Consider the following 12,003-nt stretch of genomic DNA (forward strand, 5'->3'; position numbering starts at 1 on the left):
CCCGTAGGAATTCTTCGCCCAGCACCGATACTCCCCAGCATCCCCTGGGCTGAGATTCAGCAGCTCCAGGTGCCCAGCCCCTCCCTGGCCGGGGCTCAGGGACTCGTTCCCCTTGGCCCAGCTCAGGGTGGTCTCGGTTCTGCTCCCAGCCTCACAGCTCAGGCTCAGGGAGTCGCCCTCCTGGGTCTCCAGAGACATGACGTCGCCCTCGGCTCCCCACGCATCTGGCACTGGAAGAGACGAGCAGGCGGGTTTGGTGCCCCCAGAGATCCCCCACTAAGGAGCCAAGATGCAGCCACCTCTGTGGTGGGACATGGGGGCTGCTTATACAGGGACCGCTTGCCCGGCACTGAGACGTGGCTCCTCTGGGGTGGGTGCACAATCTCGGTGCCTTGCCATGGCAGCAGGTCTCCGTCACAGCGATCGCTCCCTAACCCATCTCCTCCCCACTGCCCAGCGCCCCCTAGTGCTGCCCCGGGATCTGGTAACAGAGGAAACCGGACCCGCTCGCCCCCCTACAGTCCTGAGGCTTCCTCGGGCTCTCCCCTCCAGGCACAGACCAGCCTGGCTCAGCTGAGCCTGGGGCCTGGCCCTGAGCGCGGGCAGAGCGTGACTGGGAGGCGCTCGCTGATTCCTGGGGCTCGCAGCGCGGCCTCTCACCGGGGCGTCCGTTCCTGGTCAGGGTCCCGGTGATGTTGGGGGGCCCGGGTGGGTCTGTAACACAAACCAGACACAGGGGATCAGGGGGGCTGGACAGCACCGGGCGGGGGAGTCACTAGTGATCACAGAGACTAGACATGGCCCCTCGCTGTGAGCTCAGCTGGAATAGAATTGGCTGAGGGTGCCTGGTCGGGGGTGGGGATCTCAGCACAGGGCTGAGTTGGGGGAGGAGCTGGAGGGAAGGGGAGGGGGCCCAGAGCAGCGCCCAGGGGCCGTGCAGGTTGCAGTTACTGGTTCCCTGGCCAGCAGCGTCCCTGGCAGCCCCTGCACCGGCGAGATCTCGATTTCTGGCTCCTCCGTCAGCCCTGAGACACGGGGAGAGGGGAGAGATCCCTCAGGGACATGGGCCTTTCCTCTCTAGGGGCATGGCCCTGATCCGGCCCCAGGGCGGGAACTGGCTGGCTCAGGGGGGCTGCTGAGCGGTGACTGCGGCTGCCCTTACCTGGAACGGAGATTGTTAGTATAGGGTCAGTGCCATCGGAATTGAAGAGGTAACTGTATCTCAATGACCCTTTCTCGAATCTGAAGTAATATCTCCCTGTGTCCCTCCATTGTACTTCACTGATTAGCAGGGAGCAGTCGCCATTCACCAGTTCCCCCACCAGCCGGAACCGGCCCTGGGTCTCCTGAGACACCCCCCGCCTGGGGTCATTGCTGGCCACGGGCGGATCTTGGCTCTCATTGGCCCGATCCTTGTACCAGTATCCGTAGAGCTGGGCGTCGGGTTTGTAGTCCCAGGAATTGTCGGTGTTGTACGAGGCTGAGTACGTGAAGTTGCAGGGGACGAGAACGCAGAGACCCTCCTGCACCGAAACCGACTGTGGCACCATCAGGATAAATTTGGGCTTCTGGGACAGGGACCCTGCAGGGGACAGGAAGGGATCGAAGTGGGGCCCATAGAGAGCAGAGACAAACCCTGCACTGCACCCCCCAGCTCTGCCGGTGCCTGTCACTCCTGACCTGCAGCCCCCTGCGAAACCAACCCTGAGTCTTTGACCAAATCTCACTCCCTTTATTTCCATCCCTCCCTTCATCAAGCTCCCTGCCCTCGCCCTGTCGCTTGGCGCCCCCTAGCACCACACTGGGGCACTGGGCTCCCCTCCCACTCTGGCCACTCTCTCTTCCAAGTCCTGGGACAGACCTGTCTTCCTAATGTACTGGGGCTGCAGGTGCTGCTTACTTACCCCTCCAGAGCAGGGCGAGGATCAGGACCCTCAGCGTGGCAGGACCCCCTGCTCTCCAGGGTGGGCCCTGAGCCGGGAGCTCCCCTTCCCTGGTGTCCTGCTGTGGCGGCAGGGCTCTGCCCATGGCTGGGGCGTCAGGCTGGGATAGACCTAGAGACAGATGGGGGATGGGAAGTGTGAAAGCGGAGGCTGTAGGGAGGGACAGATCTGCCTTGAGGACCATCACTGCTGCTGGGCTCTGCAGGGGGCTGATCTGGGGCTGCTAGAAGTGCAGGGACCTCCCCAAATCCCCAAATCACCAGACGGTGCCAACAGATCGTGAGCTAAAAAAATCCTTAAATTGGAGAGAAAACCCGAGTTTTTCTCTAAGAATCATGAGAGCGGCCAGAAAATCCCGAGCTGGTGACAGAAGATGGTTGGAAGGCAGCGCTGCTCAGTGCCTGCTTTGCTTCACTTCCCACAAAAAACAACATGTGAGCAGGCAACCAGTGAAGTTACCATGGACAACAAAGGGGAAAGGCTGCAGATCGGGCTAAGTAAAGAACACGTCAGAGATGTTCCAACAAATTTGAATGAATTCAAATCAGTGGTGCAGGATGCTGATCAACCCAGGGGGCTAAAGGAATTAGTCGAAGAATTCTTGGAGGCACTGGCAATAATATTTGCAAACTCATGGATGCCAGGAGAGGTCATAGAAGACAGGAGAAGGGCTAACAGAGTGGCTATATTTTAAAAGGGGGAAAAGGAGGAGCCAGGGAACTATAGACCAGTCAGCCTGACCTCGACACCTGGAAAGCTACTAGAACAATGTATAAGACCTTCAATTTGTGAGGACGAAGGGGTGATCACCAGCATGGATTTATCAAGAACAAATCTTTCCAAACCAGCTTTATTTCCTTCTTTGACGAGGTAACTGGTTGGTGGCAGGGGGAAAGCGGTGGACATAACATACCTGGACTTCAGCAAGGCTTTTGACAAAGTCCCACATGCCATTCTCATAAGTAAGCTGGAGAAGACTTCTGACGGAACTCAAATGTGAGATTGCAGAACTACTAATTGTGGTATTTAATGAAGCATTCAAATCAGCTTCTGTACCAGATGACAGGAGGATCGCTAATGTGATACCAATTTTTAGAAAAGGCTCCCAGCAATTAGAGGCCACTTAGCCTAACTTCAATGTCAGGAAAACTGTTTGAAACGACAGTAAAGAACAGAATGATCAGGTGGAGAGATGAACACAATTTGTTGGGAAAGAGTCAAATGATTTTTGTAGAGGGAAATCATACCTCACCAATCTACTAGAATTTTTTGAGGGCGTCCACAGCATGTGGACAAGGGTGACCCAGTCTATATACTTAGATATTCAGAAAGCCTTTAACAAGGTCCCTTCGAAAAGGCTCTTAAGCAAAGTGAGCTGTCATGGGATAAGTGGGAAGGGCCTCTCCTGGATCACTAACTGTTAAAAGATAGGAGATAAAGGACAGGAATAAATGGCTAATTTTCACAGTGGAGAGAGGTGAATAGTGGTGTCCCCCAGGGGTCTGTACTGGGACCAGTGCTGTTCAACATGTTCATAAACGATCTGGAAAAAGAGGTAAACAGTGAGGTGATAAAATTTGCAGATGATACAAAACTACTGAGGATATTTAAGTTCAAAGCTAACTGTGAAGAGCTACAAAGGGATCTCACAAAGGGTGGCTGGGCAACAAAATGGCAGATGAAATTCAATGTTAATAAATGCAAAGTAATACACATTGGAAAACACAATCCTAACTGGACATATAAAATGAGCTGATATCACTCAAAAAAAAAAAGATCTTGGAATCACTGTGGATAGTTCTCTGAAAACACCCACTCAATGTGCAGCGGCCATCAAAAAGGTGAATGTAATGTTGGGAATCATTAAAAAAGGGATAGATAATAAGACAGAAAAATATCATATTGCCTCTATATAAATCCATGGTACGCCCACATCTTCAATACTGCGTGCAGTTCTGGTGGCCCTATCTCAAACTGGAACTGGAAAAGGTTCCGAAACGGGCAACAAAAATGATTAGGGGTGTGGAACAGGTTCCATATGAGCAGAGATTAATCAAACTGGAACTGTTCAGCTTGGAAAAGAGACAACTAAGGAGGGATATGATATAGGTCTAGAAAATCATGACTGGTGTGGAGAAAGTAAATAAGGAAGTGTTATTTACTCCTTCCCATAACACAAGAACTAGGAGACCCCAAATGAAATTAATAGGCAGCAGGTTTAAACAAACAAAAGGAAGTATTTCTCCACACAACACACAGTCAACCTGAGGAACTCCTTGCCAGAGGATGTTGTGAAGGCCAAAAGTATAACAGGGTTCAAAAAAGAACTGGATAAATTCATGGACAATAGGTTGTTACTAGCAGTTCTGTGTTCTTGGGGAACCAGGGTGCAGTACCCAGCCTGTCTGACTCATGAAAGACGCCCCCAACATACACCTCTGCTTGAACCAAATCTGCTTCAGAAGAAAGACTGACAAAAAGCAATGAAAAGGCCGTGGGAGACGCACCGAAACCCTTGGGACAAGGGTGACAGGATTAAGGAAACTCCCCTAATGTCATTTGCATCGGAGATGGGACAAGGAAGCATCTCCATTAGCATACAGAATGAAGAACAGAGATTCCAAGGCAAGAACTGCATGGAACTCTGGGACCAGAAAAGCTGGGAAGCAGTGCATGATGGGGGATCTCTGCTCCAGATGTTAATGAACCCGCCTGCCCACACTCAGCTCAGCAGTTATCAGACCAATTCTAGTAATGAATCCTTGACTGGTATCCACAATAGTGAAGTTGCCTAATTGCATTGTGAGCTCCCTCCAAGGAACATCACCCAAAGCCAGGAATGATCAGTTCCCATGTCTAGCCTGAACAAAACAACGTTGGTATCTCCCTTGTTTTCACATCAACAAATCTAGTGTTCTCCCTCGAACCATTGTTGTTTCCCTACAAAACTCCCTATCCAGGCTCAAGTGTGCTCTGATGCCTGGATCCAAACTCTGCATCAGTTCCATTTGGGACTTCATCTTTTCCTGACTGATTGTGCTGGGGGCTCTGCCTGTCTCCAGCACTCCAGACCCTCAGCCTGTCTCTAGCACTCCACCACCACCTGGACCCCCGATCGATTCAAGCTTCACGGAGTGGTGAGAACCCAGCTCTCTCTCTCTCTCTCTCTCTCTCTCTCTAGGTATAGCCCTCTGACCCTGACTTGTGGGATCAGTTATAGCAGTGGTCTCCAACCTATCTGTTGCAATAGCATATTCATGTTCCCAGAAGAGTCTGGCGGGCGCCGGACGACCAGCTGCCGAAATGCCGCCGAGAAGCAGCAGCATTTTGGTGGCGGCGCTTCTTGGCATTGCCGCTTCGCGGTGGCATTTCGGTGGCTGGTTGTCCGGAGGCCACGCTCCTCAGTGGCGGGTTGTCCAGCGGAAGTACTGCTCTACTCGGCGCTGGTTAGGCCTCAGCTGGGGACTGTGTCCAGTTTTGGTCACCAATGTATAGAAAGGATGTAGAGAAACTGGAAAGGATCCAGAGGTGAGGGATAAAGATGATCAAAGAGATGGAATGGAAGCCCTGGGGGCACAGCCTGAGGGAACTGGGCAGGGGTAGTTTGATAAAGAGATTGGGCGAGGGGGACATGATCGCGGTTTTCAAATACTTGAAAGGCTGCCAGAGAGAAGCTGGAGAAAAGTTGTTCTCTCTCACCCCAGAGGGCAGGACAAGGGGCAACGGGTTCAAACTGCAGCAGAGTCAACTGAGATTAAATCTTAGGGAAAACTCCCCAGCTGTGAGAGCAGTCGGACAATGGAGCAGATGCCCAGGGAGGTGGTGGAAGCTCCTTCACTGGAGCGTTTTGAGAGGAGGCTGGACAGCTTCTGTCTGGGATGGGTTAGACCCAAACAATCCTGCATCTTGGCAGGGGTTGGACTAGGTGACCCCTGTGGTCCCTTCTAACTCTGTGGGTCTGTGATTCTAGGATTTGCTAAAAAATCCCAAGATTTAATGTGAACACGACAAGTCCCTGCCCGCCCTCGAAATTCGCTAATAAATCCTGAGGTTTGCTCTAAGAATCCTGAGATTGGCTAAAAATGGTGAGATTTGCTCTCAGAATCCGGAAATTGGCTTTTAAAATCCACAGATTTGTGCTTTGTCTCTGTACACCCTGTTGTTTGCGGCCCGTTGTCTCGTCACCTACCCACGGGAGCTGGTGTGGCCCCTGCGCGGTGAGTGGCCCCGTTCTGCAGGGACCCAGTGGAGCCGGATGGCCCGGATGAGGGGAAAACATCCCAAGCGGGGAGGTGGGGGGGGGAGGAGTTCAGAGAGCTGACGGCTCCCCCCTCTGTCACCAGGGCGGGGCACTAATATTGCACTTCCTGCCCCCAGCTATCTCCACTGCCCCCACTCCACCCTGCTCCTCCCATGAAAATGGTACTGGCCACTCCCTCCTCCCCACTCTTCTGAGAATAGTATGGGCCACTCCCTCCTCCCCACTCCTCACATGTGAAAATGGTATGGGCCACTCTATCCTCTCCCCTCCTCCCCTATGAAAATGGTGTGGACTACTCACTCCTCATCCCTCCTTTTCCTTTAAAATGGTATGAGCCACTCCCCTCCTCCCCATTCCCTTTCTGTGCAATGGCTCCTCACACCCCCAAGAAAATGGTACAGGCCGCTCCCCCCTCTCCCTCCCCTACCTAAAAATTCCTCTCAGCTCCTGAGGGGGGAGCTGCCTCCCTCCTGCAGCACCCCTGATTGGCTGCCCTTCTCCAGGAGGTGGGGCAAGTGGGCAGGGCAGCCAATCAGACGGGGGAACCCCCTCTGGGCAAGGCTGGAGTTCTGCAGCCTTGGGGCCGGTCACTGGTGCAGTGAGCTGGGCGGGTCTCAGCCTGGATCCCCCATGGCCCATGCACCATCCCCTGCCAGAGCAGGGTGGGATGGACCCCACTGCCCTGGGCTGGAGGGGCGGGGCCGGCCCCGAGAGATCCATCCCCATCCCTGGGGGGCTTCCCTGCCCCTGTGCAGTGTCTGGGAGCCCCAGGGGGTCTGTGCCCCACACTGCTCCATGGGGGAGGGGAAATGGGGTGAGCGCAGCTGGAGAATGGGGGAGAAGTTTGCACGTATGTGCTCCCCCTGGGGTATCTATAACTGCCCCCTCTGCAATGCCTGCCCTCCTTGCCCCCCAAAACCACGCCCATGGGGAAGGGGAAACTGCCGGCAGTTCCATTTCCCACCATCCCATTGCTGCCCTCAGGTGTTCTTGGGAAGGCTGAGAGATGAGATCTGGGGAACCCCCTGCTGTATGTGGCCCCCTAAGCCGATGCCTCCAGTGTGTTCCCCGTGCTGGGGGAGCCCCAGGGCAGGATCCTACTTGGGCTTGAGGGGCAGTGGCAGAGCTGGGGGTGGGGAGCCCACAGCTGAGTTAGCAAAGGGGCTGCAGGTCGGGATTGAGGGGCACCGCAATCTCCATAGAACATCCAGCTCCCTCCCCCACCCTAGTTCCACTCACCCCTAGACCTGCAGAGGGGGTCCCAGCGCCTGGCTCTCCGACCCTGCAGCCCGGGTTCCCCAGGGTTTGTGACTCAGAGCCTGGGAAAGCGGCAAGCACAGGAACATGAAAGCAGAAATGAGTGAGGACAGGAGGGAGATTGGGGGGAGATGCTCTCTCAGAAACCCCAACACTAGCATTCTGCCGACTTCCCCTCCCTCTGGCTGGGGCTGCCTGCGGCTTCCCTGCAACAGGGGCAGGCTGCATATTGCTTATGGGGCTGGAAATAGAACCCAGGAGTCTGGGCTCTGAGCCCCTCTATGTCTCACTCTGCTCCCAGAGCCAGTGACAGAACCCAGGAGTCCTGGCTCCCAGACCCTCGCTCCCTCCTCTGACCACTAGATACCACTCCCCTCCCAGAGCCAGGGACAGAACCCAGGAGTCTGGGCTCCCAGACCCTCGCCCCCTCCTCTGACCACTAGATACCACTCTCCTCCCAGAGCCATGGATGGAACCCAGGAGTCCGGGCTCCCAGCCTCCTGTCCCAGCTCTGTCCCTTTATTACTGCTTTTTCCAGTCACACAATAATATTTTAACGTTAGCAGCTGACACCTCGTACTGTATTGTACATGCTGCAGACGCTAATCACTCACCCCGAGCTGAGATGCCGCCGTCTCTGGGGTGGGGCGGCTGGGAACAGCCACACAGCGACACTGCCCAGGGGTTGCTCACCCGGAGCTGAGATGCGTCTGTTTCTGGGGCGGGGCGGCTGGGAACAGCGCACTGGAACAGCAGATGCCCGGTTAGGATGGCTAGTGAATCCCGACTCCAGTGAGAAGAGCCGGGTGCGTGAGGAGACCTGCCTGGCAGGGAGCGGGTGCGAGTGTCAGGGCGAGGGCTGGGGTGAGATGCGAGATTTCAAGACAGGAAGGGGAAGTCAGCGTGTGAATCTGGCCCTAGAACGTCTTGCAGAAGCCCCGTTCCAGTGGCTGGAGATCTCGGTGCCATCGATGCAAGACGGAGATTGTCCCAGATACAGGCAGCTCCCATGGACAGTCGGCTTCCAGCCCCACCGCAGGGAACTGGCTGAGAGTAAGGGGAATGGGGCATGGGGCCTTTTCTCTCTAGGGTCTCTCAGCAGGGTGGGGCACTGGCTGGCTCTGGCAGGTGGGAATGGGACCCGGGGTTCTTCCCCTCTAGGGTCTCTCTGCAGGGGAGACGCCAGCAGATCGGAGCTGGTCCATTGAGCACAGATGTTTGTTTTCTGTCTCTCGGTTCCTCAAACGCCTCCCAGGTCCCGGGTCACTGAGTCTGGGGATTCCCTTGTGATGGGACCCACGTCATCGGCTGTATCCGGAGAGGCAGCTGGATTCCACCACCTGCCATAGACGCCGTCCTTCGATTTAAGAGCTGAGACGCAGCTGAATCTGTCCTGGGTGCTGTTTACACAGGGACCTCTCCCCAGTGCTGAGATGTGGCTGCCTCTGGGGTGGGGCGCGGGGGCTGTTTATACAAGGAGTCCTTGCCCAGTGTTGAAATACACAAAGGTTTGGGAGAAACCTAGAACTAAAAGAAACACAGCTCCCATTAGGGGCTTGGGAGCCTCCCAAGTCTCCCATGTCAGCCAGACCCTGGCCCACTCTGCCCCAGGCCAGTGGCACGTCAGCTCTGCCCCCCTGCGTGTGGGCACTGGTGGCTGTGCTGGGAGGCTGGTTGCTGAGCAGATCTTGCACAACAGGAAGTTTCCAGTCAGTGAGTTTGTTCCACCTCTAGCCGGTCGGCCCCAGTTCAGGGCACAGCAAGAGCCGCTGAGAGCAGGTGAGCAGGCGTCACGAAGCGGGGTTGTTTGTTCTGTTTTTGTAATGGTTGGCATGCAGAGGGGGTGGCACTCAGTTTCCCTGGCTGTTACTGATTTAATGAGGTGGTGGGAGAGGGAGTTTGTTGTTACAGAGGGCCAGCGAACGGCCTGGAGAATGGACAGTCAAGCAACTGGTGACCTGGTGACTGGGAGGCCCAGCTCGGGAGTCACAGCCGGTTCTGGCCAGTGGGAGAACAATGGGCTGCGGGGAGAGGACCCCGGTGACCTCACCAGATGGTTCCAGCCACAAGGGAACAAAGGACGGATGACAGGAGAGACTGGGAGGAGAGGAGACCCAGGCAGCCTGTCTACCTGGGACAGAAGGCAAAGGACAGAGGTGGGGCGTGGTTGACGGTGACATTGGATGCCCAGCTGGAAGGAAGGGTCTCTGGGCTAGGAAGAGAGAGCAGCCAGAGCCCACCTGGAGCTTGCAGAGACCTACATGTGCTGTGCTGAGGGAGGCCAGGCCTGTGGCCCTGAGAGTTTCCTATGCTGGGTTCAGACGTTCAATAAACCTCCTGTTTTACGCTGGCTGAGAGTCGCTGCGGTCTAGAGACCAGGGGGACATTATTCCCTCTGGGAGTGGAGGCCCCGGGGGTCCAGATCGAGTGGACTCCTTGAGGGGGCGAGAGACAGGTGTGCTGAAGACTCAGAGAGGTGCGGCTCAAGGAGGCGGAGGGGCTGAACCCCCGGGAGAGAGCGGACCCCCAAGAAGGGCTGTCGCTCTGAAGGGGGTTCCCCCCAGGGACCGTACAGAGCCGAGAGAGAGCACGAGTCCTGGGAGTCCGTGACAACTGGTCCCATTGAACACTGGGGTGCAGCCGCTTGGATCCCCAGCCACTGTTTTCCTGGGTCTTAGGAATTACCAGGTTCAGACTCCAGAAAAAATGAGATTCAAGAAATCTTGGAGCCCCAAAGCTGAGATCATGGGTGGTAACATGAGGATCATGGTGACTGGGGTCCGTCTCTTACTGCTCTGTGCTGGGAGGGTAAGTGCTAATTGCCAGTCATTAGCTGTCTGTCTATCCCCAAACACCCCATCTATCTATTCCCACACACACCCTCTATCTATCTATCTATCTATCTATCTATCTATCTATCTATCTATCTATCTATCTATCTATCCCCATACATCCCCATCTATCTATCTAAATAATTCAAATGTCCATTTTTTTCTGTATCATGAGGATATTTTAAATCATGGGAGGTGGGTTCGGTAATGGAAAAATTTGGGATTTTTTTGTGTGAAAAATTCCTATCCAATGATTTTTTTCCAGTGACCATTTGTTTTAACTGGCCGACATCTCTGTGAAACATTTTGAAAATCCAAAAATCTTGTGATTATTTTTTAAGAAACAGAACATTTCCACAAAAAAACATTTATTTAAAAAACCAGCCAAGATTGTGTGCAGTAATTTTAGTAAAACAAACAAAACATAATTAACATTATTATATAAAATATATCATAACATAATAGTCAACATACATTTGTATATATATACACACAGTCTCCCTCTCTTTACATATTAACATAAAGGTAAGAATAATTAGATGCTTTCTTGCAACTGAAGAAGTGGGTATTCACCCACGAAAGCTCATGCTGCAAAACGTCTGTTAGTCTATAAGGTGCCACAGGATTCTTTGCTGCTAGATGCTTTCTATGTACCGTGTTTGTGTATATATATATATATATGGGTAGATATATAGTAATATTATAGTATAATATATATACACATATATAGATCTATATAGCTACATAAAATAATGAACATAATTGATTCTACATTTCTTCGAAGTCTGAACACTTGCTCACACGCTAAGACCTTGTATGACTTTATGTAACTGCGCCATCTGGTGGATCCCTCCAGAACAGCCTGTTCCTCCTGCCCCATCTCTCCCATGCAGGATTCCTGCACATTCAGGCCGTCAACCAACCCTGGATCTGTCTTGTTTCATGGGGCAAGTGAACGTCATCTGGGGGAAACCCATCGCTGCCGACATCCTCTACAGGGAGTTGTTGGAGGGGGCACGGGGCCACTGCTGAGGGACCTGGAGAAGGTGAGCTGCTCGCTGGGCATCGAAGATGGGAGAGACGGGGACCGAGGCTGCTGTTATCTAGCATATCGCCAGGGGGAATTCATTCCGGCACAGCTACCGAACACAGCCCACGCTCATTGTCACAGGTATCCCACCGCTGCCACCTGAGTCAACCAGTCCCCTGCCCTGGGGCAGATTGGAGCTGGTCACCCCTAGAGGGGAAAGGCCACTGTCCCATTGCCACTCCTGAGCCAGTCAAACCCCTACCCTGGGAATGAATTGGAGCTGGCGCCTCCTAGGGGTGAAAACCAAAGGTCTCATATCCCAAGCTAAGCCCCATCCTCTCCTTGGTCTGGGGATATCACCAGGACATCACCAGGAGCTGACGGAGCAGCTGGTGCTGGGAGTCCCCGAGGTGCTGCTGCCCAGCAGCCGATGAACATGACCAGCCAGGCTCCAGGGACCTGCTCCGGAACCCCTCCCCAAATCACCTGGATGGGAGGGTTCAGCTCCAGAGCCAGGACCTCTCAGTCTCCCTGGCGACCAGCAGCATTTCCGACAGCTCCGTGCTCAGCTTCACGCCGGCCCCGGGGGACCACGGCAAAGAGCTCGTCTGCACCGTCACGTGCCCCGCGGTCGGGGTCTCCACCCGTAGAGCCCTCTGGCTCCAGGTTGGCTGTGCGTGA

At 54.2% G+C, this 12,003-nt stretch overlaps 1 protein-coding gene and 1 long non-coding RNA gene across 2 annotated transcripts in view; both read right to left on the minus strand.

Moving 5' to 3' along the window:
• Window positions 1-8,332, minus strand: part of LOC120390224 (sialic acid-binding Ig-like lectin 10) — a 112,035-nt gene extending 103,703 nt beyond the window's left edge. Inside the window, exon 1 of the mRNA XM_039512682.1 lies at window positions 8,076-8,332. The gene's annotated coding sequence lies outside the window, so the exon portion shown is untranslated. The remainder of the gene's footprint in view (window positions 1-8,075) is intronic.
• On the minus strand, window positions 1,460-7,522 carry LOC120390233. Its single transcript, XR_005591040.1, has 3 exons — window positions 7,444-7,522; window positions 1,905-2,054; window positions 1,460-1,582 (listed from the first exon to the last, which is right to left on the minus strand). It is a non-coding gene; the product is annotated as an uncharacterized LOC120390233 (long non-coding RNA).
• Window positions 8,333-12,003: the final 3,671 nt, after the last annotated feature.

This window comes from Mauremys reevesii, linkage group 24, assembly GCF_016161935.1.
Source record: "Mauremys reevesii isolate NIE-2019 linkage group 24, ASM1616193v1, whole genome shotgun sequence".
Lineage (NCBI taxonomy): Eukaryota > Metazoa > Chordata > Testudines > Geoemydidae > Mauremys > Mauremys reevesii.